Genomic DNA, 26,964 nt, shown 5'->3' on the forward strand with positions numbered 1-26,964 from the left:
TTTGTCAACAAAAGATCAACATCAGCACCTCTGGCTTCATGTCACCGCATTGTCACGTTCCAAGTCTGACCTCTTCTGCCCTATTATTACAAGACTTTTCAGGCAAACTGGTCCCATTTATTAGCCAGCTTACTCTGTGACAACAGCCAGTTTCTGTGTAACTCTGACTCGAGGTCTCTCCAAGTTGTAAATGGGATTGGAAAGTGTCCACAATAGCTGAAACAATACCACCCCTCACCACACACCACTGGAGCAGGCAGTACCGTCTAGCCTGTCTACACGCTGCTGCCCTTCAGTCTTGTGCTGATCATATCTGGAGATGCTATGGTGACTTTGCCAGCTACACTCACTCAAACTCCTTCTCAACCTCTTCTTCTGTTTCTAATATCCGAGGTATCATGTCTCTCTCACCGCCTCTGTTTCTCTGTCTAAATCCTCAGACAGTCTTGCCTTCTCTCTGTCTCCAAACCCGTCTCTCTACTCCCTACTATCTCTTATTCTCTTCTGCTGTGCCTCATAGCTGTGCCTTCCTTTCTTCTAGCTAGCTTTTATTTGACCTCTACTTAAAACTCCTCCATCTCTCGCCGTCCTTCTGTATTTCTGATCCCAGAAACCTGCACCTGAAATCGATATTCTTTCCCATTCAACAGGCAGTATGGTAACAAAAAGTATAAGACACGATCATTGACTGAAGGAAACATGGCATGAAGTGAGAGAGAGACAGACAGACAGAAACTGAATGTTTACCAGCAGATTTGTGCCACTGAGTTTAACAGTGAATCTTAATTCCTTCACCAGATACCAGAAATTACAGTGCGCATTCATGACAACTGCTGATGCAAGTGGCAGAAAATCTTATGGAGGTTGTGTATCATGGGTTTGGATTTTCCAATTATGCACTACTGTGTTCATAAAAAGCCAAGCAGCATCTCATAATGCAGACAAAAATCAATGCTTCATGTTCCCCGGCTGCACAAAAGGGTATGCTTTGTCCTTTTTAACATAAATGATGTGTGAATGAATTGCAAGCATAGTCTCTAACATCACATGGTCCAACAAGAGTGCCTATATGCATATTTTCCACACCCTCCATTGCTAAATGCCCAAAAATACCAAACCTGGGTTTGGTATTTTTGGGCTTTGAGTTTGCATATTTTTGCCTCGTTAATTGTTATAAATGTTTTCAATGAATGCAGATTAAACTACTTCTTCTAATTCCTATAACAGAGTTGTCTATTGCAATGAATGCAGCTCTATACATCTGTTACTTCTGACAGCTACTCACCGGCCAGATGCTGCCACTGATTAAGCTCAAAAGCGCCAAAAGCCACCCCAACCTTCGCCCATATGTCACTCAATTCTAATTAAGATGGTTTGGTCTTAATTAAAGCAGCACCTAATAAACAAGGTTTTTATATTTCTATTCACACTTAGTTTGGGACTGTTTAAAGGAGCAGCACAGTACATTATGCATTTTTTAAAATATACACACACCAGATACTTTATTAGATACACCTTGGTAGTACTAGGTTGGACTGCCTTTTATCCTTCAGATTGAAATGATCTGAACTTTTTGACATAGTGTGTTATCCTGCTCCAAGCAGACATGAGAAGATGTGGTCGTAAAGGGAAGGACACGGTCAGCAGCAATGTTCATATATGCTGTAGCTTGTAAAAGTTCCTGAGTTGGTACTAAGGGACCCAAAATGGACCAAGATAGTATCCCCCACACCACCACCTGCCTGAGCTGCTGATACAAGGCAGTATGGAGCATCGATTAGTTGTAATGAGTGGTTATATGAGATGCTCTCACCTTCCTCTCAGCTTGAAGCAGCTGTCCTTCTCAATGCATTTTCACAGAGAACAGCTTCTCGTGGGATATTTTCATTCTTTTTAAGCCCTAGAGTCGGCTGCGTCCCAGCAGATCAGCAGTTTCTGAAATACTCAGACCACCCAATTTGGCATCAACAACCATGCCACGTTTAAACCTCAGCATCTTCTGAGTTGCTGCCATGTGATGTATTGTGCAGTATTTCAGGTGCATAATTATACTATTTCTCATCCGCGTAGTTTGTCATTCAGCCAGTGTTATACTTTCTAATTCATAAGCTGCACTTCACCTTGTAAAAGACAGCTTCTTAACTCTTTCTAAACCCTTACATCCCCTCTAGGCTTTCTTCGCCATGTATATTCAATGTGCTACACAGACGAGGAGTTCTGTGTTTGAATCATGTGTTATTCGTTGTACTCTGATCTTGCTTATGCATCTTTTGTTCCCCCGATTTCATTTTCCAGAAGAGCTGTCAGGCATGTGGACAAAACTGCCTACCACATGGTGTCGGAGTAATGAACAATTTATGTTCCGCCAGTTGAGATCCACAATCAGAAACCATCTCCATAAATTGGCAACAAAAATATTCAAACAACAATTTAAAAAGCTCTGATCAACCACAAGTCAAGCAAACACAACAACAAATAGAGGACCAGCAAACTGAGAGCTGAACTTGGACTCTTTGATATAACATGTTCCTAATGATTGATAAACATGACTAAGTATCACAGTATAAGTTTCATCATAACCTTGCCTGATTTAAATTTGACCCCTTCAAGATCATCTACTCATGCACCGAAGGACCACTTCCATTCCTGCCCATATTTTTTTACGTCACTTCCTAGTAGTCTGTTATGACCACTTGTACTGTGCATGCTGCAGTTTTACCATGGACTTCAAATATGTGCAGGGTCACTGGTTTTCATACAATAGTTTCCAGTTGACAAAGCCACATTTTCAAGCACTCCTTATTACCATTTTACAGTATAACTCCTCCTTTCACTTTTTTTTCAAACGATCTTTTCAGTTTTAAGAAAAATACACGTCTCTGTTTTCAGAAAAGCACATGGACCTGATGCAAATGAAGCCTCCGATCTCTTACGAATGGAGACCAAACACTTCTTCCGCTTTGTCCTCTCTGCCCTCACTACCATGGATAAAATAAGATTTACCGCAATTTTCTTTCCATGTCTGTGAACTGTTCTTCACAGAAGTAGAAAGGCCTAATTAGGCAATCCCACATGGACCCTGAGCTTTAATCACACCCTAATGTTCACAGCCTGGTGCTCTAAGGGTAAACATACAAAAGGCAGACATGGACTTGCACACACAGATCTATGCCTTCCTTTATAAAAGGTTTTGCTTCTAAAGTGTCTTTAAAACACAAATTGAGTATTACAGGCCCTAGCTATGCATTTTAATTTATTTTACAACTTACAAGCATACAATGGGAACAATTTCAAAAGATAAAAAGATCCTTGAGGTTAGCAAAATGGTAATTAGCCAATCAAAATCTTGAGTCATAAAACAACAAAGGCTATAACAACACCAGTTTGCTGAGTTTTCCATGAAGAACTTTGAAAATCCTCCATGATTTGTTTTCTGTTTGAACTCCTATCACCATGCAAGACGTGACGCAGACCATATATAACCATAACTATATATACAAGTTTCTGGTATGCTTGTGACCAATGAATTTTAAATGCAAGCATTAGCGATTTACTCATTTTCTTCAGAATTAAAAGACTGGGAGGAGACACAAACAGAGCCTTCCCAAAGGTGTGCCAGTCCCAAAGCCTGGATAAATAGGAGGGTTGCATCAGGAAGGGCATCCAGAGTGAAATCAAGCATGCAGACACATCTGCTGTGGGAATCCCTTTTGAAACAAACGAGAAGCCAAAAGCGTCTGTAATCATTAAAGTATTTACTAAACAAAAATTGGTGACATCATGTATATTCATTCATTAAAATTCAGAGTTTCTTTTCCAACAGTAACAAGCTCAACACCAACAGCACATATAAAGAAGCCAAATGGCATTCAGGCTGGATTGGCGCTATGGTCAGCTTGGACATCCCCAGTAACTTCTTATTTGGCCTCCAATATACTAGAGCTGTCTACCAGAGTTCTTGTACCTGTCTGCCTCAGTAATCTGCCAGGGAGCAGACAAACATCAGTGGGCCTTATCTCTACTTCTCAGGAGCAGCCAGGGAAGGAGGCAGGTAGCCCAGAGGCAACAGAGACAGGAGCAGACTGGTGCAGGCTCGTGAATTCAGTCAGCACACAAATAAAAGCAGTTAATCAAACGCAGGCATACACAAACATCTATACACACCACAGACATGCCAAAGCACATAAAAGGTATTCTGGAAATAAGGAACTGAGCGCTATTTTATATCTGCTAAACTTAATGCACTGAACCTGCTGTAGTGTAGTCCCAGAATAAAAACGTGAAGTGAAAATGAGCTTAATAGGTCTTAACGAGCATGACGTACAAGAACTAGTTCAATATTTCCAATAATAGAGAATGGTGTAGTTGTCACATACTGAGTGGCTAAAATGCAACATTTTCACCAAAGATTCCACAAGTGGGCAGTGAAATTGAAACCATATGCTCAATCCACTTCCTTTGAGCCAAAGTCAATAAAAAGTCAAATTCTGTTAGTAGTAGATTTCATGGGGCACTCGAGCCTCAAAGAAATTCAATGTCTGTACAGCACACTGTGTGTTCCAGCATTTGTATTCACAGCAAACTGGACCTGTGGGAGAATGTGGTGGCTTAAAAATATGAAAAGCGAGTCCTCCTGAATATGAATAGCAGTTTGGTTTTACTGTTACTGACACACATAAGAGTTAGTAATATGACATAGGCTAAATCAGTGTTCTTATTTTTGGACCGTGCCTACATGTGTGGGTGTGCACATGTGGAGAAGAGGATTTTTTTCCTTGCAATAATTGAAAAGTTTCAAATGGAAACATGTTATTCAACGTGCTTTCAAAAAGGCTGACTATGTAACAGCTTTTACAATCATTTTAGCGTGTGTTAAAAGGTAGGAATTTCTTTCAAATGTAAAGGATTTTAGATCAACAATCTGTGGGGTCTAATATAGAGTATGTCATTACACAAACCGTACTGAATTGGTTGTTGATCCAAACTCATTTAGCTGTCTTCTTATGACATTTCTTTTTGGTCTTGATAGTGTACAGCTGTCAGCAGAATCCTCCAGATGATAGTGCATCCTTTCCTTTAAGCAAGTATGACAAAAAATGACAAAATTTCCCAGGGGAACCCACCCAAGGGATTAATAAAGTTTTATCTTATCTTATCTCTTATCTTATGTAGCAGAGGTCATGGCGAAAATAGAGGGGTGGCCCTGCGAGGAAAGAACAGAAAGTCACTACATGCTTAAGTTGTCATACCCGCTTTTATGCTGTGCGTGCTTTTATGATCTGTATGTAAGACAAAAGGTTACATTCAAGTCGCTGGCACGCTGTCATCTGGAGCTTTGTTTACTTGCTCAAAAACAAAGAGAATTTCAGATGGGACGTGCTTGGCACCATCACCCGACATTCACAAAGGTGCGTCAGGTGTTCTGTTGTAAAACTCAAGTAGCCTCTTTTAACATTGCATTGAATCTAACCGAAAAGGTCGATTAGCTCACGCAAAACTGTTAGATCACACTTCATGTAGCATCAGTATTCAAAGCCACACTGGACCTCTTTCTAACTACAGAAGCCAATATTTTCTTTTAAATTTTAGTGTTACTATCTTGAGGTACAGAAATGATAGAGTTTGTTCATAAAAAAAAGTTAAAATGTGATTACAAATGAGTTTCTCTTTCTATTGTTGGGGGGGGACTTATAGTATGTACTAGTGGTGCAATGGATCACGGTTGATCCGTAATCCCAACCGATCCCACTCCACGGTTCGGCACGCACGTGATCCGAAGATTCGAAAAAGAAGGAAAAAAAGTATGTGTATGGTGGGCGTGGTCAGTCTGTCAAGCAATAGTTATGGCCAGCGCTAGCGGTCCAAGTGGAGGAGCAGAGGAGTTTGCGGCATTTAAGCAGCCATTTGCTCCCCAATCCTACCGTGCTAAAGCTATTACAAAAGCTACTGGGGTGTTTAGCTCCAGACATGAGGCCCTATTCCGTTGTGCAAAACAAGGGGTTTAAACTATGATGAACGTGCTTGAGCCACGCTATGATATCCTGTTGCGTGTCCGCTTCAGTGACAAAATCGTACCCAGGTATGTATGAGCAGGAAAAGTTTAAAGTTTTGGCTGAACTGTCCCATGTATCGTCTGTTGCCCAACTACAAATGGGTGGACCTCCAGAGCAACGGAAAGATACGTGACCGTGACCGCTCATTATATCACAGCGGTGTGTTGGATACAAAGCCCTGTACTGCCCTATATTGCACCTTAATTTGTTTTTATATAATTGCGTGGAATGAGTATTGAGTTGAATGTTTTTTAATGGGCAAAAAAATATTTAAATAAGTTAATAAGTAAATGTTAAAATTTTGTCTTTTTTTCTTTTTTTTGCTGATCCAAAAATTGATCCGATCCGTGACTTAAAACTGTGATCCGATCCGAACCGTGAGATTTTTGATCCGTTGCACCACTAGTATGTACTGTCTAGTAACTGTAGCCAGCGTGTAATTAAATCCAGAGCCAAAAAGGAACATTTTGCACAGTAACAACAGTGAGTATCTCAGAAAAATAAGTCTGTGAAGGTTCTCAGTCATCCAGGTCATCGTAGTCTAAGGAGCTTGGCAAGAAAAGTGTCTGGACATCCTTGAGTTGCTTGAAGACGTTTCACCTCTCATCCGAGAAGCTTCTTCAGTTCTAAGGTCAAATGGTGGAGAGTCCCAGATTTAAACCCAGTGGGAGTTTCCCCCCAAAAGGGACAATGGACCCCCTAATGATCCTCTACCTAATCACCTGAGCCAAGGTGTGAAAGCGGGTGTGGGTCACAATCAGCCATGGTTTCGTGTGAGCTCATTGTGAAACCTGGCCCCACCTTATCATGTGATTTCCTGAGGTTGGATGGTCCAGGATGTGGGCCACTTCACAAGCGCATGGCACAACATAGAAGAGCCACCTCCACGGGACAAGACTCAGCAGTTCATTTGTATCTAAAGGACAAAGGTCACTCTTTCGAGGACGCCAACGTTCACATTTTGGACAGAGAGGACAGATGGTTTGAAAGAGGAGTGAAAGAAGCCATCTATGTCCACTGTGAGCGACCATCTTTGAACAGAGGCGGTGGTTTACGACACACACTCTCTGCCATCTATAATCCAGTTTTGAGATCCCTTCCCAGACGCCTTAACGCCCACTCACATCCTGGGCCATCTGACCTCAGGAAATCACATGATAAGGTGGGGCCAGGTTTCACAATGAGCTCACACGAAACCCTGGCTGATTGTGACCAACGCCCGCTTTCACACCTTGGCTCATGTGATTAGGTAGAGGATCATCAGGGGTCCTTTGTCCTTCTTTGGGAGGAAACTCCCACTGGGTTTAAATCTGGGACTCTCCACCTTTTTTTTTCCGATCATGGGGCCACCACTCTACCTACTGAGCTATCCCTGCCCCCTTGACTGACTCCCCTGACTCTCCACCTTTTGACCTTAGAACTGAAGAAGCTTCTCGGATGAGAGGTGAAACGTCTTCAAGCAACTTAAAGAAGTCCAGACGCTTTTCTTTCCAAGCTCCTTAGACAGTCCAGGATCAGGAAAACGTCTGATATAAAAAAAGAGTTATATCTAAACTTGTGGCTAGAAAATGGGTGTAGGTGACGGAAGTTCATCTACAAAAGGAAAAAAGAAAAGACAGAAAATGCATTTTTATGGATTCATTTTACACGTGTGGACAAAAATGCCTCCGCTGAAGAAATCTCAATAAAGTAATCCCCTTTCATGCAAACAGTGTTAAATTATAGTACAATAAGCAGCTTTGTGATATAAAATAAGTCCAGTTTTTCCTTTAGTTATTTTGCAAAAAAGAAAGTGTGTGTCACTGTTAGATTGCAGCAATCTGTTTGTTTTATTTATTCTTTTATTTTTTTCAAGGACTAAGGACAGAGGACCATACAATTTGGACTTCACAATCTTCACAAGCCCTTTAATTACAGTAATTACAGGCACTGTAAGAGCTAGTATCTCTCTAGCAGCTTGGGATTACTTGACCCTTGAACCTTTTCACACTAAAGCTGCTCCACGCTTCCTCACAGGAAGTTTTTATAAAATGAAAGCTTAGCTCCCGACAGCTGATCATCTGCATTTTCACTGCAGTCTAAAGACACTGGAAGATGAGGCAATTTAGTGCACTCTTATCAGAAAAAAAGCAATGTCTGCTCTACATTTGGGAATCTGCTCTGTTCTTGTGTCAGATCTGTGTGTCTGCGGACATCGAGCGCTGTAACCGCACAGGAAGCAGAGAGGCCACAGCAGTCAGATGAAGCTTCAGCCACATTCACACAGAATCTGGTAATGTAGCGTCTTCTGCCGTGGTTACATGGAGGTGTGGGTGTGTTTGTTTGTGCTTTATAATGTAACCTCTGCTAAGCAAGCAGAAAATAAAGTTTTATTTCAGCCATTCACACCTTTGTTCTCATTAAAGCTCTTGTTTTCCCTTGACTCTCTAGCTCACTTGACCACCATAAATCAACCATGAGGAGGGCAAGTCTGAGTGTTGTGTTTACAAAAAGGAACTTGATTTTTACCCAGAAGATGAGATTGTTGACCATGCGGAAACCTTTGGGACTGAAAAATAAAGGCCAAAAAGTTCTTCTAGTGGCCACCTGAGGTTGGACTCCAAAAGCAGGTTCATGCCCACTCATCCTGATGTTTAAATATCCAACTTTACAGCATCATCTTTACTGCCTAGTGCAAAAAGTGGTTTTGATCAGGCCTTATTGGATGTTAACAACCTCATAGCACCATTTGAACCCAATAGAGTACTTCACTCTCATACTGCTGGTTTACTTTGGTTCCTACAGTATTTAAAAGTAGAATGGGAGGCAGAGCTTTCAGCTTTCCGCTCCCAGTTTGGATTCAGGAGACAGACACTCTCTGTACTTTTAGAATTGGGCTTAAAAATGTTCTTTTTAATAAAACACAGTTAGGGCTTCTGTAGATATCCTGCAACAGGCTTGGGCTTCTTACCACGACGCATTATTTGTTTTTACTTCACTCACTGTTTTTTACTCACTGTGTGTTTATAGTACATTTTGCTTTTAATCATTACTTACTATTAATCTCTGGCTCTCCTCTACAGTGTGTCTTTATCATATCTTCCCCCCCTCACCCCCAACCATTCATGGAAGATGGCTGCCTTTCCCTGTGTCTGGTTCTGCTGGAGATTTCTTCTTGTTAAAAGGGAGTTTTTCCTTCCCACTGTCTCCATGTGCTTGCTCATAGGGATTCATCTTATTATTGGGGGTTTCTCTGTATTATTGCAGGGTCTTTACCTTACAATATAAACCACTTTGACACAATTGTTTCTGTGATTTGGCACTATATAAATAAAAATGAATTGAATCTAGTTTTTCTGCTTCAGAAAAAATTTGAAACACAGAGTTTGTTTCAAATTTTGGTGCATGAAATTAAAGACTTATAAAGCCTGTTAATTAATAATCTCTGTCTCTGCACTCATACATCGCATGGATGCAGCTTGCTAACCAAGTGTCTTAGTGTTTATATATTCATAGTCATAATGATATATTGACCACATAATCCAAATACGGTGATTTCTGGTTTGAAAAAAAAAAACAGAAAACTCACATGACAGTGGCAAAAATGCTAATGATTAAAAATGAAAAATCCTGCCACAAGCATGAAAGTGGCTTTTTGTATCTTTTATGAAATCCTGAAAACACCACCAGTAGTTTACCACTGAAACTTCGTAAAAATGAAAAAACACTACTCCGAATTAAACTGGGATGTTTTTGGTGTAAAAAAAATTAACTGGAACTTTTTCAGACCTGGAAATTTCTCAAGTTTCCAACTGAAGTTGGAGTACATCGGAACTGAACGTCTCCCATACCGTTGTGTTGCCCTGCATGTTATTTCGTGAAGTCAGATTCGCCTTTTTGTTACGCACGTTTATTTTCTCCACCCCCCTGATCTGCTTCTAATTCAGTCAGTGTTTCTTCTGCATTTTCCAGAATTACTTTCAACAACTCCCAGAGAACTTGCCTGGCCTTTGGCTTACACTTTTATTTATAGATGCAGCGAGCAATACAGCATACTAATCACAATACTAAGAGCAGAAGCGCGTTTTCCCTCGCTGACTTGCTTCTTCAACTCACAAGAGCAACACTGGGTCTTTTGGAGCTGCTGACAAAATTGGAGACGTGGGCGGCAATTCAAAGGTCTATCCTAGTGTTTACCAGTGATGTTTTAGATTGCTGATATTTTTCCACTTGAATTAACCTCTTGAACCCAGATATTACCCTCAAATAGTGCCAGTATTATAAAAGCATTTTACTTCAATTTATAGTAGACTACTGTAGAAAAACAGATTTTCTCTGCTATATGGACGCTTTGTTTAAAGGATGCTTCTGTACAAGTTTCTTATATTTGGGGACAATAACCACATGTGATGTGCAACTTTAAATTTCAGTGGAAATATGCTCACATTTGTGAAGTTTTTTTAATACAAAATAAATATTGACATTCAGCATGGTGTATCCCTCTTACACACCCTACAGCCCACAGATGGCAAAAAGACCTTAGTCTAAACTCATTGTCATTCACCATTTCCTCTCTTTCCTTTACTCTCCGCGCTGTCATTAAACAGGGCAGGTGAGTGGCGGCTGATTACCAAACATCTTTTCCTACCTTTGATCTCCTGAGGTGTGGGGCTCTAATCCATCTTGCAGCACAGGAGGCTGTCTGATCTAGGTGGTTGTGGTAGCCACTTAGCTCCTCCTCATCTCACATACACATATAGTATGTGTCCCCGGCTCTTGCAGAGGGTACACACACAAGGAAAAGAAGATGGAGCTGCTACTTACAGGCACTCTGTATGAGAGAAAGGGAGGGGGAGGGGGAGGGGGGGGGAGAGAGAGAAAGAAATATGAGTCAGAGGAGAGAAAGAAAAAAATGAATAGGTTTATTTGAAGCGCATACACACAGACCATAACCAGGTAATCTAAGCCTTTAAATTGCACTGGGCATCAAAAGATGTATACATTTTTGTTTTTTTGTCCTCCTCAGGATCCTTAGGTAACTACATATTTTCAAAAGCAACCACATAATGCATTTTAAATCAGGTTTGTGATCAGGTAACTCCCATTGCAGTCCAGATATTAATGCTGAGGACATCCATTTATCTCGCATACAGTAAGTTTGAAATCTGCACAGTTTCAAAGTTCACAGTCCCAATTTGCTGATGGTCTTGTTTTACTGTTTGTCCCTTACTCAGCTAGATCCCCTTCCTCTTTATAAAGCACATCCAACATTTTTCACACTGTCACCGCACATACTTTGAGCAGCTTTGGGAGCTCATCAGCATTCAAAACAACACCTAGCACCCAATATTCCAAGACAATTTTTGCAGTAAATGAGAAAGCAAATGTCACTTCAAGATGAACATTAATCTCATGTCATTGCATTTTAATGGCACCCTTACTCAGGGGGGAATTAAACCTCTCCCCAGAGATCAACCCCAGCGCTTTGCACCACAGTGAAATTGTCGTCTTTTGTTAGCAGATTCAGTACCTGCCATGCAACTTTCAGCACACACCAACTTACCATGCTTCCTTTGAGTGAACATAAACATCAAGTCATGGAGAGCACTTGCTGAAAGCTACATTTTCTTTGTCATAAGCAGAGCTTGCAGCAGCCCACTGTGATTGTCAGAGTTCTAAGAAAATGAATTATAAACAATCTGACAGACAGTACTGCATTCAAATGACCTTTGTGCACACTTCTTTTTTTGGCTGCCCACTATAGTGGATCCATTTCCATCTCACCTTATCATTAGCATCGTCCTCTATCATTCTAACCTTTTGCATGTCCTCTTTCACTACATCCACAAAGTCTTCGTCTTTTTCTCCTTCCTGGCAGCTCCACATCTGACATCCTTTATCCAAAATATCCACTCTCCCTCCTCTGCACATGTTTAGACAATCTCAGCCTTGCCTCTCTAACTTTGTCTCCAAAAGGCTAAACCTGAGCTGTGCCTCTGATACACTTATTTCTAATCTTGTCCATTCTGGTCACTCCCAATGAAATCTGCAGCATCTTTAAACTCTGCCACCTCCACCCCCAGCTCCGCCTCCTCTCTTTTTGTCAGCCAAACCATACATCAGAGGTGGTCTCGCTACCATCTCGTAAACCTTCCCTTTCACTCTTGCCGCTATCCTTCAGTCACAAATCACCCCTGATACTCCTCTCCACCCACTCCACCCTACCTGCGCCCTCTTCGCAACCTCTCCTGTGCACTGTCTGTTAATTTTGGATGGTTGACCCCAGGTTTTTAAACTCTTCCACCTTCACTTCCTCTGCTCTTGGATCTTCACTGTTAGAAATGCCCTATGTGCTCCCATCTTCCAAAAAATCCTATTATGCAGCCAATAGAAAACAATTTGGTTCTGGTAGTTTGTCTCTTGTAGATTTCATATTTTGCCCATTCCTCAGTAGGAACGCTCTACTATATAACAGATACTGCTACTGTGCAATGATAACAGACACAGAGAGATACTGGGAGCACTGCTACTCCACCAGCTTAGATTTGTCCTGAAAGTCCTCCGGTGGCAAAGCTATTTTACAAAGATGAATCAATTGTTGTGCTCAAAGCGATGTTTCATTCGGCCCGGAAATCCACTTGTCTCTAATTACTTGCAAAAAGTTTGAAAGAATATATGCATCTTATGCATTTAGCTTTAGAGTATTATAGTAGGAGCAGAATAAAAGGTTAGATCAAATGAATATCTGGAGCTCTTGGAGGGGATGTGGGATAAATAGTAATAGGAAAACTTTTGAAGTGCTGACATATGTAAAGTTTCAGCAAAAAGGATATTGTTGCTGAATGTTCCTTCGCCCTGCTCTCCCCTCCAACTCATTTCACTCCCTCTTCCTCCTTTTTTATTTCTGTTCTTTTATCTGCCTTAAAGCTTTAGGCTGCTGTATACAAGCCAAAGGTACAGAATCCATTTCCCACCAAAACACTGCCCAGAGGACTCAAATCTCTATTGTACGACCTGCCCTACATTGAATAAACTGGGCTATTGCTCTCAAATGTCATCATGTGGAGATATTTCACATCATGTACTGTGGACTGTGGAATACACTAAATTAAAACATGAAATAAAGAGAACTATGTTCTGAATGCTTAAAAGTTAAAAAGTACCAGAACTACTAAGAGCTTCCCATCAGTAAATTTGTTTAAAAAATAAAAACATGTGTTTAATTTTATATATTTATCTGACTAAATCCCCTGAGATGTACATGTGTGCAAATAGCTACACCATGACACGTGCATTTAGTATGTTAAAAGAATTAATCCACCCTGTTTTGGTGGAAAAATGTTTGTGAGCGGTATGCTTGTGATGTAGTAAAAACACCCCTGATGAGCAAGCTGCAGGGTGTATTTTAAAATATACACAACCACTGCAGAGCCAAAGCTACATTATGAGAAGACCTTATGAAATTGTTCTCATGTATCTTGGACCATCTGCACAGCAAGATGATTACCCTTAGGCTTCAGTCCTCCTGCACGTTCTCAACTCTAAATTTGTAAGTAGTAATTGCAAAAACAGTGGGTAGATAAAGCTCGCAGATAAAATGTTCAGAAACATATTGAACATCATAAAAAAACATGCATATTGTTTAATTAGGAAGTTACAAAGTTACTCGATCCATCCCTTTCTATAACCCCAAACCTAAATGAGCCAAAGGCAAGTCAACACTCCCGTGGTAAAGGTTTATGACAAACAAGCATATCGTAGCTGTGGAAGAACAAATAGTGGGTGATTTATCAGCACTGAAAAATAAGCCTCATTTTTAGACTGGTCTTTATTTTTACCACAAGAAAAAAAATCTATTTCAGTCATAATAAAATTAGTAATGGCTGAATTTAATTGAGACGCTTATTATTATTATTAATATTATTATCATTACAAGTAACATCTGTGCTGTTTCTGCAATAGATTTTGCAAAATCAACACTATTTTTCTCCCACCTATTTAGGAAAATCATCATATCTTATGCAAACAAACAAGCAAACAAACTGCTACTTTTATCCCACTCTAACTGCAGTTGCAAGTGTAGTTGCACCCCAAACATGTACCTATATTGGTGTGTGGATACGTCAGTGCAATTTAAAGTGTACTCATACATTTTATTTATAGCCTGTAAGTCAAAGTCACCAGAAGTTTTTTTTTTTAACCTTACCTTCCTCTACAAATGAGAAGCTGTCCAAACTCAACTTGTAAAAAATGCCCTCAAAAGCAGTTTTATGATAATTTACCTTTGAATATGTTTTGAGCATTGCAATAGTACATGACATATGCAGATTGATATTTCACCATGAAATCAATGCAATATGAAAAGGGCAGGAGAGAGGTATGGATTTTTCTGTTTTTGCTTTGGCACGATCATCAATCCCTATAGGTGATCAGGGAAAAGGGGAGAAAAAGGGAAGGATGAGCGAGAGAGCCGCTAAGAGTTGCTGCACTGTACCCACTACAGTGCAGTAAAGCGACCCACCACTCTGACATTTGTTTTAGCAGAAAACATTGCAGCAACAACTATGATCAAAATTTCTAACCTAACGATTTTAGGACACCCTCATGCAGGTTTGGACACAAAACAGGAACACGTATTCTGAGTGTCTGTATCTGGACTTATAATGAACTCTTTTTAAGATGTTATAAACATTTTCACTTTGTTGTGCGAACTTTCCCTTCAACCTATAAACTAATGTATATTGGTTTTAATGCTCAAAGGATTGGATGATCAACAGAAAATGTCTGTATTAATCACTTGTGTGTAATTTTGCATTGCAAATAACATCAACGTGACCTAATTTTATCTTTGACGATTTGCTCTCAATCTTATTTGATAGCAAATTAACCATCTTTGGGTGTTTCGCCTTTTGCCTAAAAAGAAAAAGAAAATACCAAAGAATAGCTAGAACAAGATAAGACATTGTATTAGTTCCAGCTGTTATTTGACTCTGACCAGAAAAAAAAAGATCATATTAAACTCCTGTAATGCAATAAAGAGCAAAAAAACAAAACAAAACAAGCCAAGGCTTCATAACAACTAGTTAGTGATTCTTGGTGTTTTAAAATGAGCTGAGCTAAATTTCAGTCTGCAAATGCAAAGATAGAAGACTTTCAGAATAAAGGTATCAGTTTATTTGGAAGCAGACACTCATAAGTTTACCACTAGAGAGCACCACTCTGGATGATATATCACAGACTGAATTTAAAGTAGTAAATCAGGAGAATGATGCATCCCCTAAGGCACTTTTTTTGTTTTCTAATGTTTATAACTTTGAGATTCTTGGTCTGCCAGTCAGCTTGTGGTCAGATCTGCCAACTCTGTTCTTAATACTGAACTCTGTAGCTTTGCCTCTAGTTATGAAGGAATATAGCTTCCTATCGGTCTGTGCCATGACCCCAATTGGAGAACCATATTCAATGCAACACACAGGAGAGATGAGAGGCGGCAGGAAGCTGCTCAGGCTGGCTGCCGGGGATAGATAATGCTTTTAGAATTCACGAGCTGTCATCACACCGTCCCCGATACTAACCCATCCCACTCCACTTCCATCAACCCCCAGGTGGCAAAGGGACATTAGGTGAAAAGTTCTACGCAGCGATACCATAAATATGCAGGCATGAAGAAACAAATCCTCACCGTTTTAGCTAACAACCCACACGTTACTGTGTGCTAAATATGGCCCGATTCAGGCAGGCAAACAGATTTAATCAAAACAAAGCCGTAATCCTTCCATTGTTTATTAATCTAGCGGCCAGAACGTTTTTGTCAACATTTTCGGTGACAAATTTCAGTAAGAGCTATGTGTTTTCACAACTGCATCTGCTAAAGGCAGAAACTGTGGAAACTGGGTGACAGACACTGAGGATGTCTGGTGTAAAAGAAACTGGGTTAGTCTACTGGTGATTAGGTATGCTACCATGTTCATTCTAGCAGGATACACTTGAACTGATACATTTTTTTGGCCTGTGCCTTTTTGTAACTTGGCCAATAAGTGGAAGATATTATGACCGACTGGGCCTTACACAGTCAAATCACAGTCATGCTATGTGAGGTGTATAGAAGTTTAATGGCTAACACCTTCTTCAGCCAGAAGAGGTAAATAGACATGTCCTTCTAAATAAATGTGTGTGATAATGAGAATGACACACATGCATGAATTTAAAGAAGCTTTAAAGAGCAACGCAAACACAGCATGCTTAGGAAGCTCCTTTGGAGCTTTGTCACCCTGGTAGTTTTATGTAGCAGTCATACCCATGTCAAAGGAGTTTGCAAAGAAAAGCGTCTGGACTTCTTTAAGTTGCTTGAAGACGTTTCACCTCTCATCCGAGAAGCTTCTTCAGTTCTAAGGTCAAATGGTGGAGAGTCCCAGATTTAAACCTAGTGGGAGTTTCCCCCTAAAAGGGACAAAGAACCCCTGATGATCCTCTACCTAATCACATGAGCCAAGGTGTGAAAGCGGGTGTGGGTCCCAATCAGCCAGGGTATCGGGTGAGTTCATTGTGAAACCTGGCCCCACCTTATCATGCAAATTCCTGAGGTCAGATAGCCCAGGATGTGAGTGGGCGTTAAGGCGTCTGGGGAGGGAACTCAAAACTGGATTATAGATGGCAGACAGTTGGTGTCGTAAACCACCGCCTCTGTTCAAAGATGGTCGCTCACAGTGGACATAGATGGCTTCTGTGTTCCACTCACAGGTGGAGTGAGCTCCAGCAGGTCCTGAATCCTCGTCAGGATGTCCTCGACGAAGGCATTCATGTGTTTACTGCCAACAGAGAGCGGTAAACGAACACCATACCCATATGGAAAAGAAATAGAAAAAACTTATAAAAGACTTGCGCAAGATGTGGCCTACTTCATATAGTGAATCATATAAGGCTTATATGATTTCCTCATGAAAGTGGCCACTTTCTCATTACTTTCATATATTGTTTTATTAAGTATCCAAAACATACAAGTTTCATTTATATAATTTTTCAAGGGATCTTATATCTTGTATTTTTCACTCTGTTTTCATATATGTTTCACACAAGACAGATACAAACTTTATAAGATTTATATGTATATATATATGTATATGTGTATATATATATATATATATACACATATACATATATATATATATATATATATATCTTTTCCATATGAGATAGCTCAGGTCGCTGTATTGTGAACCCTACAGACCTTGTGACTCTGGTCATCATCTGATCTTGGCATTTCTAGTTTGGACTTTGCAATAAAATGGTGTTAACAGATCAGAGCATAGTTACTGGATGGACTGTGAATGTTTAAAAAAAGTGGTGACTAAAAGATGAACGACTGGGAGAGATGGTAAAAGTGTAAAGGTGTGTGACTGAAAGAAAAAGGAAAGATGAAGCAGCAGGAGCAGGGAGGGGAGCTGGAGAAGTTGAGCAAGTGGCGAACTGCCACGTTGGGCTTTGCAGGACAGAACAGACTCATTTAGGCGTCTGCAGTCGATGCTGCTGAATGGCAATAGTGCTTCCTCTGCTGCTGGTTTCAGGGACGTGCCCTGAGTGTAGAGCAGCCTCCTTCCTGTGGCCTGCGGCCTTAAATCAGTTCTGCACTAGACACACCAATGGGCAGTTGCACACACGCTTTCTCCCACTGTTTCCCTCTCACTCGCTTTCTCGTGGCCAGCAGTGGTGCCCCATTTGTGCATCGTCACCCCAGGCTGAGACTTAAGAAGACAATATTGATGCTGAACTTTCAAGGTAGAAAAAAAAATACTAAAACAGATTGAGTAACAGAGCCCACGGAGAGGTACCAGTCAATGGGGAACCCTCAAAAAGACATCCAGATATGACAGTGTCAAAGAGGAGCTTAGGAGCTTTCTCACAAAGCTCTAACTGATGCAATGCTATGGACATTTAGGAAACTGATGAGGTAGGCCTGAAGTGCACTGTCCTGCCAGCAGGGAAGGATTTCAGAGAGGCTTATTTGATCCAGGCAGCCAGCAGAGGCGGGCATCCACACTACATGTGTGTCCCTGCATCTTGCTTCAAGGCAGATAGAATTACGAAAGCAACATGGCGATGAATCACGTTGGGTTTAAGCCTACCCGAGGACACCAGCTGTTCGTGAATGCTACAGTTGTGCATGTTCATTTATAATAATGAATGGCCTGGAGTACAATATATTTCCCTGAGGCTATACAGGTATATGCATAATTTACCAACTTCCAGGAAAAGCAGGAGTACAGGACTAACTCGGGAAGAAAATGTTCTGTCAGAAAATCCTGTTGATAACAATGCAGCAGGCAAGAAATGTTTCAACAATTGTAAGAAAAAAAAAAAGTTAACTACATTTTTCAACATGATTCAAATTCTGCCTGTAAATCCATCACCGAGACAAGAACACAGACATTTGAGTTATGACCACCGCACAAAACTAATCTTGCTGTCACAAACCAAAAAATGACCCGTATCTGTTCAGACACATAAAACGTCCTGTTTTCTGAAAGACATGACAGATAGTGTTTCTCCTATCAATATGTCATGTTAGCTCGCATTATGTGACGTTAGCCTACCTTGACTGAGTTTTAACTGTCCAGTGCAATCACACTGTTGACAACAACATAATATGTCGTACTTCTCAACACTTCAATTTGCTAAATAAATCCCAAAGATTGTTCCGGTACAAGAAGTTCTCAGCATCTTACGTGCATCATAAGTTATTCAGGATGTTGTGTACTTCCACACATCACCCATCACAAACAGGATTCTCAACAGGAACACCAAAGTATCTCACAGCCCCGTCTAAAGCTCTGCTCAGTCGGTTAAGATATCCACCCAATATCCAATGGAAACAGGGTAAGAGGTTGGGTATAACCTATACAGACGACCATCTATGGCTTTCTCGCTGTTGGACCACCACCGCATCACCATGCTGCTTCTATTCAAATATATATATCAATCAATCAATCAATCAATCTTTATTTATAAAGCACTTTTCATACAGAGAAAATGTAGCACAAAGTGCTTTACATAGTTAAAAGCAGCCCACCCCACCCTCCAACTCACTCCCCACACTCTCAATACACATATATCCCCCCACCCACACACACATACACACACGCGCACACTTAAAGAGTAAAAATTGGGCTGGGCTCGCATGAGCCAAGTGAGGAAACACTATAACAGGGAGCCGTCTGCACCGGGAGCCGGTCACAGACCGCAGCCTCCAGGCTGGGCACACAGCAGGAGGGAGGCAAAGGAGCCCCCCAGCCAGTCTGAGAGGACCCCAGAGACCCAGCAGCCACGGTCAATAACAGCCCCGGTGCAGAGAGCGCCCTCCGAGGAAACACTGGAGATATGACGCAATACAATATATATAGGGTAAAATGATAAAATAAGCATGTTTTCTTTAAATGCACATGAAACAAATAGTTTTCCCATGTTTTCTTTGACATTTTGCTAATTAGATATTGGATATATATATTATATTTTTAATATTGAGAAAATATTGCATAGTTAAACATGCACCAATGATAAAACTATTTCAGTTCATTTCAATTGCCACAGAGAATGTATTTCATTATCGTGTCTTCTCCTGCTCCCGGTCTCATCTCCCTTCTTATAAGCAATGATTCATTAGTGTCGTTGTGTGCCATAAGCTAATTTACACACTCCTGTGATCATTATGAGCTGCTTGCCCTAAGCGCTTCATAAAGTATCCATCCCTTCTATTGATCCAAGTCTATCTGTTATTCAAGTCTCCGGGTGATTCCAGCTTTGTTTTTCAGTTTCCTTCTCAACCTGCTTGCCTATCACAGCCACACAAACAACACACAGTAATGACTGTTTGATGAGATGCTTGACCATGAAGACTAGCTGACATTGAGAAAGGGCCTTGAGAGAGACATGCTAGTGTAGGCCAGTGGCCGCAGTGCATTCTGAGTTTAATTTATTAATGCATAAAGAGTTCTAATGTAAAAAATAAATAAATAAAAAGGGTCCTTGCGTTGGCTTGGGTTGTAAATTAAATCAACACAATCACAAATGCGTGTGAGACTTGTGGAGATGTGACAGCTCAAGTTCTAAAGAGCAAAAAACTTGTAATATGAATTTGATATTATGTCTGCTAGATAAGTCATCACATATGAGTCGCCGATGTCAACTATGTGCTTCTTTGGGCTGTTTAGAGTGACGAGCTATAAACCTAAGACAGATCATTTGCATTTCATCAAAACTGAAAACAAGCTGGTATTTAAAGAGTTAAATCAAATATTTGCTCAATTTCTCTCGAATATTGCAATCAATGGAGACAATATCATTGAGGCTTCAGGGTGTAATATTTCCTCTGTTCATTGTGTTTCAGTAAATTTTCATAAGCCTCATCTTTTTTGGTAAAATTGTCTTAACACGAAGAACCATCATTTTAATTATTATTTCAACCTTCAGGCTTAGACTGTCTGGCCTAATCTACGCTAAAAATCAATCGTGTTGATGAAGTTTGGTAATAAAAATGTGTTTTTAACAGCTGTTATGCATAATCAGTTGTTTGTCTCTTCTGATGATCTTATATCCATGCCTTGGATCAATTAAGTAACGTTTCGCACTTTCGGCAGTTGGCAGTTTTCATCCCAGTGTGACCTTGATGTCTTTGATTTAATGGAAAGTAGCTGAGATATGACAAGTGCATACAGGTTATTATAACTCTGGTTTAGAAGCCATGAGGGAGGAAACAAATTTGGATAAACAAAGTTATATTTAGGAAGACAATAAAGGAAAAAGAACAAATAATGCTGTGCAGAGCAGGCTGATTAATCACATTTTATTTTCAATTATGATTTCGGCTTGCAATGATTCCAAAAATAAGATAATCGAGAAAAAGTGATTATTATGCTGCATTCAGTTTTGCAATGATGCTATCCTTTTGTTTTGTGGTAAAAGCTCAGCCCAACACTTTTCTGTAGAGCAATGCATCACCATCCCTCTGCAAGAGCCTAAATTCCCCGACTGCTAAGTAAGTGAATTTGGGCATTAGAGAGCCACCAGATCCATAACCTGTAAGGTTTCAGGCATCCAGGCTGTTCTCCTGCTGTATCCCACACATGCACTCACCCAACTGCAGGAAGCATGATGAAGGATGACTTGACCGTTTGAATTTTCTCCACACTATATCCCAGAGTCACTGTTTTGCACATGGGAACTTTCATATGTGTGTTCGTTTTTGTAATGAGGACTTTACGCAATGAAGCCCTACGTTATTATCCCTTTTTATGTAAACGTGCACAGACTGTTCTTGCAGAGACACTCTGATCACATCCTGCATTAACAAACTCACCCGTGAGACAGTTGTCCCATTGCTTATCACACTAATGCATGCTATACATTTAGATGCATGTCTGTTTCACATGAAACATCCATTTGTGTCACTATAACAAATTTTCTTTGGTTTTTTTCCCCTTTTGCGATCGTGATACCTAACATTTGTATTCATGCCACAGAGTGTGCTTAGATGATGGCTGTTTAAGGATTTCCATTCTCTATTAAAAAGATTAAATAACATATGCAAATGTATTTCCTTTGTATTTGGATAAAGGGAAAATAAAGGAAGTCCATCACCGCTTCCTGAATTCTTAATCGCCATGAGCATTCTTGTTCATTGATCAAAAATCAGTCTAGAGCAATTATTGTTCTTTCAGCTTACGTTTAGTAAGCGTGATTAAGAATGAATTTCCCCATATGGTCAGAAACCTAAAGAGCTGAGAAAAAGCATTTACCCCCTTTTTTATTCATTCATTTACTTACTGATTTATTTGCATGTGCCACACTTACATGTTTCAGCTCATCAAACAAATTTAATATTAGATGTAGATAATCCAAGTAAATACGGAAGTTTATTTATTAAGGGGAAAATCTTTACACAAGTAAGACTGAAATTACTTGTGTAAGTAAGTAGCTTACTTTTTTTTTTTTTTTTTTAAACAAGCTCTCAGAGATGTGACAGGAAAGAAAACCTTGTGTATGAGATTAGAGGTGAAGACATTACAGTTCACAAACAAAATCAGGGGCTCAAACAGAGCAGGACCTGCTGACATCCTGGCCGTGTTGCTGTCTTATTCGTCCGACCTAACTGGATTCTTCTCTTTTTCTGACGTCGCCTCTGGTTCCCTGCCCGGGCTGCTAAATTAATCTTCTCACATCTCTTTCTATCCCACCCACACTTTCATGACTCCTATCCTCCTTCAGCCTCAAAGTAATTTAATAATCTCAGCTGTGTATTGTCTGGAAGTAATTGTTTTACCTCAGAGAAAATTAAATTGTAATTCATAACAGAAGTTTGTGATCTGCAGCTCAAACTTGGAATAAAGCCTCTGACAAAAATAAACAAAAATCTTCATTTACCATTTTATCCACTTGTACCTAATCCTTCTTTCTTTCTTTCTTTCTTTTTATGCACCTGAACTACAAAAAGAAAAATAAAACAAGTTTGGACCAGGAAATTAGAGTTGGAGTAGCAGATAAAACACAACACAGATTTAATGAATGTTTCATTTTACTTGAAAAGCACTTCCCAACGTCTCTTAGCAGCACACCACTGATTCAACTGAAAATGTAGTAGCTGTGTTTAATATCCACCGTCAAGCAGACTACTGACAAAGACTGATGGAATAAGATCAATAACACGGTACCAAGCATGAATGATGAATTTGATGAGCAGCTGATAACAGATGCGCATAACCAGTGTTCACAGAATACAAAATACAGGCAGGCCGTGTTATAACTGGAGCAGGGGGTGGTAACTAAAAAATAATCACATAAGTGAGAGTTTTGCTAACTTCATGTTGATAGTGTAGGACAAAATTAGAGCATGTTTTTCAAACATTTGATCTCTTCTATCTTCCCACAATGTGAACCTGTTAATTAGAAGAAAAATGATAAGAAAACATTAGTTTAGGAAAATGTTCATTTAGCAGCTTGTTCCAGTTCTATTTTTTCTTGTCAGACTACAGAGGGAAAGCAAGCAAAAGGAGAACATTAAAATCTGTGTAAAATAAGCTTTCCAATCCCACGCCGGTGGCTTGTATGTATATCTTTTTCTGAGTGTTCTGACATGAGATGAATATGCCTTTCATTTGCTTGCCAAAGTTGAATGAGGTTGTTGTCTTCATCAATCACCCTCTACCCGAGTAAGCCAGCCATCTCTGGCGCTGCAGGATTGTGCTGATCTAAGGCCTCAATCAGATCAGGTGCACACTGAGCTGCAGTGATCTCACCTCAGGACACACAGTGATTTTTACCTTCATAGGCAGCTGATCCACTTTCTTCTCCCTATGCTCGTCTTTCCTCGTGGCATGCACAGGGCTATGAGAACAAGCTGTTTTCTGAGGCCACTGGCTCCCGCCGTCTACTGTCTGCTGTCAGATTTCAGGTTTTAGCCATGCTACCGGCAAGGCTCTAGGAGAAGCTATAGTACTACATCGGCTGGTCGACCAATTTTCTCCACAGACGGAGTCAATAATTTCCCAATCCACTGACTGGATTTGTGTGAAATTTGTGACCTTACACTAGAGAATAATCAACCACCTATTCAAAGAAATAAATACAGTGTCATGTTTTGCGGTGCAGGATGTAGGACCTAAAAGCAGGACTCACGGAAAACGTGAACTAAAGGAGGCAGCTTTATTTAACAACAACTAACAGAGAACTTAAACACACAAGCAAGACAAAGGAATGGGGAACAGGTGGTAACACAGCTGGGACAAATCAGACCTAACGAGACAAGGGAAGCAAAATCAGTCATGCTGCACACAGGACAGGGACTATCAAAATAAAACAGGAAACACAGACCGAAACTCAGACTCAGGACACACAAGAGTAACACAGTAACTAGGGAGACATAGGGAACATAGCAACAAGGGTGACTAGACATGAAATATGGGTTACAGGAAAAGCATAAAGTAGACATGGGAACAAGAACTAAACACAGCCTAAGAACTAAAGAAAACAACAAAAATAATCAAACAATTACTGTAACTGTGAGTATGAAACACAAATATTGGGTCGCAGAACCAGTACTGTCACATACAGTATGAATCGATACGATTTTAAGGCAGTTTCAAAGACACACATGGCCCACTATTGTCACATTTGATTTTTAGAAACCAAGATGGAAGTGGTGAAAACACTTGTGAAAACACAAGTCACTGCATGAATTCACGGCAGTTATGCCCATGTTTTATACTGCCTGCACAGGCCCTGAAAAAAGTTCTCCTTCTGCCTCCCAGCTTCACTGTGCTAAATATACTCACTGCCACATAATGATGATTCCAAAGGAATCGGTAGTCGGAAAAACCTGTCAATTAAAGTTGCCTCTAACTTTATGCAACATCAAAATCCAAAATAGTTATAAATAATTCACCCCACAGAGAGCAAAACAGGGTTTTTTAGCCAGACTATAAACATGTTAATGCCGTTGGTAAAGTTGTGAGTCTGTTGGGATTTACTCTCTTTTAGAGTCAGCCTCAAGTGGCCATTGGAAGCCGTGGAAGTTTTGACATAACAGCACTGGCTTAGATTTCCAACCCTGGAAGCTGCTGCATGCTAACAAATAACCTGAACTGCCAAAGAGTCACCAAACAAACAAACAATATGCAGGTGTGTATTAAAAGGATATAATTTAAGAATATAAATACAGATGCATGTGCTTACCCACATATGCATTTATACACATACATAGTTACAGATACAAACTCACTGTAATGCACATTGCTTGCAAATAAATGCAATTTTAAGGAATTTGATGGACAGTAAACATGAAAAAAGTCACGATTTACACTAGAAAGTAATCATTGTAAAGCTCTGTGGGTTGTAAAAGCAAAAAATATCGCACCTGTAGATCCGACCAACATTTTTCTATTAGAAACCCTACTTGGAGGATCACTGTGAAAATCAAATTTAACTCTGATATTTGTCCAGTTTATTATACATGTGTAGTCTTTGACAAGAGGCCATGTTTTTTCCTACTTTATGTGCCAGCGGCCCCTTTCGTTCCTGCCACGGCAGCAGATGTTGCTTGGACCTCAATACAGCAGGACATCAAAACACCTGCTCTTACTATAACACATGGCATGGGACAGACACCCAGTACAGAGCCTGAAGGCATTGCTCAGAAATGGTCAAGCAGGAATGGTTTCCTTATATGCTCTAAAACCGCATAAAATCAGATCCACAAAACATGAATCGAGTAGTTTCTCAGCTGGTTGAGAAAAGCCATGTTAGCTTCTTTACCGCTCTACTTTAGCGATTAAAGGGGATGACACCCAGGGAGAGACAGCTATCACACTCCGAGCCTGTTCTCCCAGCAACACCCCCTCCTGTGGCTCCTCTGCTGTTCTTTCCTTCCCTCTGTTACAGCCGTTGCGACTACTCAGTGACTTGAATTTAATCAGCCTTCATCCAAACAGCGCGGTGGCCCCAAGCAACAATGGCAGAGTGGGGAATTTGTGAACGAGAGGAACATGGTCCGATTTCTAATTATCAAAGCAGGGCGAGACAGACAGCGCTAACATTGTTGTAATGGTCAGTGTGTGTGTGTGTGTGTGTGTGTGTGTGTGTGTTTGGGAGAAAGAGGGAAAAGATGAGACTGCCAAGTGGGGTGAGGCCAAGGCCAGTCCATCTTAAAATTCCAAGAGCTGATAAAAAAAGAGATCAAACCCAGTGACTGGAACGTCATCATCTCTCCTATTTAACAGACTATTATCTCACACTTATTTAACATACTGCCCAGAATAATGAAAATGATAACAATGCTGCAACACACAGATCTCTTCTGTCTCATTCGTACTTTTTAACATTTCTTAAAATCATCAAACTGACCAAAGCCTTGTGTATTTTATATGCTCTTTGTTATATGAACCTTACATTTTCATATGTAGTACATTTTGCTCAATTTCTATCAGTTTTAATTGCATTAGCCTGTACTATGTTTACCTTTTATACAATGAAAAGCATCCATAATTCCTATTTTACATCCCATCAAATAAATCCAAATGGTAAACATCCAAAGCTGTGTTCATTAGATAGCATTTTTCAATGTTTTTACTCGTTTGCAAACTTTCATAATCCAAGAAATGTGTCAAAACACATGCAGGAAAAAAGAACAACCTGTATGCTTTAACCCCCCCCCCTCAAAAAGATTTACATAAGCATTTGAATAAACATGATAAAAACAAATCTTCCCAGAGCGAATCCACCGCAATAATTGCGCTGAACGAGATAATGGCGCGCTGCCTTTTTCATCCTGTTTGAAATTTAAAAACAGTCTGTAGAATCTGAAGTTTTTCAGCCTCGGATGTAGAGGCGTTCTGCTGACTGCCCCACAAATGAAATTCATTGGAATCTCCACCTCTCCAAGACTTTCACAGCCACTCCATCACATTATATGTGATAAATAGTCTCACTCTCCTGAAAAATTTCTGTTGTTTGAAATGCCCAATGTTTCATTTTCCTGCATTTGCCTGACATCAAGTAGATGGATGCCATAACTAAAACGGGTTCATCAAGGCTGGCTGCCATTACTGTATAAGAATGTAAATTTCTTTTGCTGCGTTTGAACAAAACTGCATCCTGTGGTCTATTCCCTTTAAATAGCGACATGCCCCAGATCACCCCATCAATCCATTGTCTGCATTTTCTAACCCACAAGAGCTTGATGAACAGCTACGTCTCCAGTGGACCACATTTATTTATTCAATTTGTGCAGAATTTTGAGCAGGAGAAGCTGTTCTATTTATAATCTTTGACAGTTTCAATGAGGTTACATTATTTGTAACTGATCATTCAATTCAGGTCAATTCAATCTGATTTCTATAGCTCCAAATAACAGCAACAGTTGCCTCAATGTGCTTTATAGTGTAAGGTAACG

The 26,964-nt window shown here is 40.1% G+C and overlaps 1 protein-coding gene across 3 annotated transcripts in view; it reads right to left on the minus strand.

Annotated features, from left to right (window-relative positions):
- grik4 (glutamate receptor, ionotropic, kainate 4) overlaps nt 1-26,964 on the minus strand; it is a 362,487-nt gene that overhangs the window by 254,965 nt on the left and 80,558 nt on the right. For all 3 annotated transcript variants that reach the window (XM_076873193.1, XM_004543748.3, XM_076873194.1), the window contains exon 2: nt 10,681-10,863. The gene's annotated coding sequence lies outside the window, so the exon portion shown is untranslated. The remainder of the gene's footprint in view (nt 1-10,680; nt 10,864-26,964) is intronic.

The sequence above is a fragment of the Maylandia zebra genome, linkage group LG14 (assembly GCF_041146795.1).
Source record: "Maylandia zebra isolate NMK-2024a linkage group LG14, Mzebra_GT3a, whole genome shotgun sequence".
Lineage (NCBI taxonomy): Eukaryota > Metazoa > Chordata > Actinopteri > Cichliformes > Cichlidae > Maylandia > Maylandia zebra.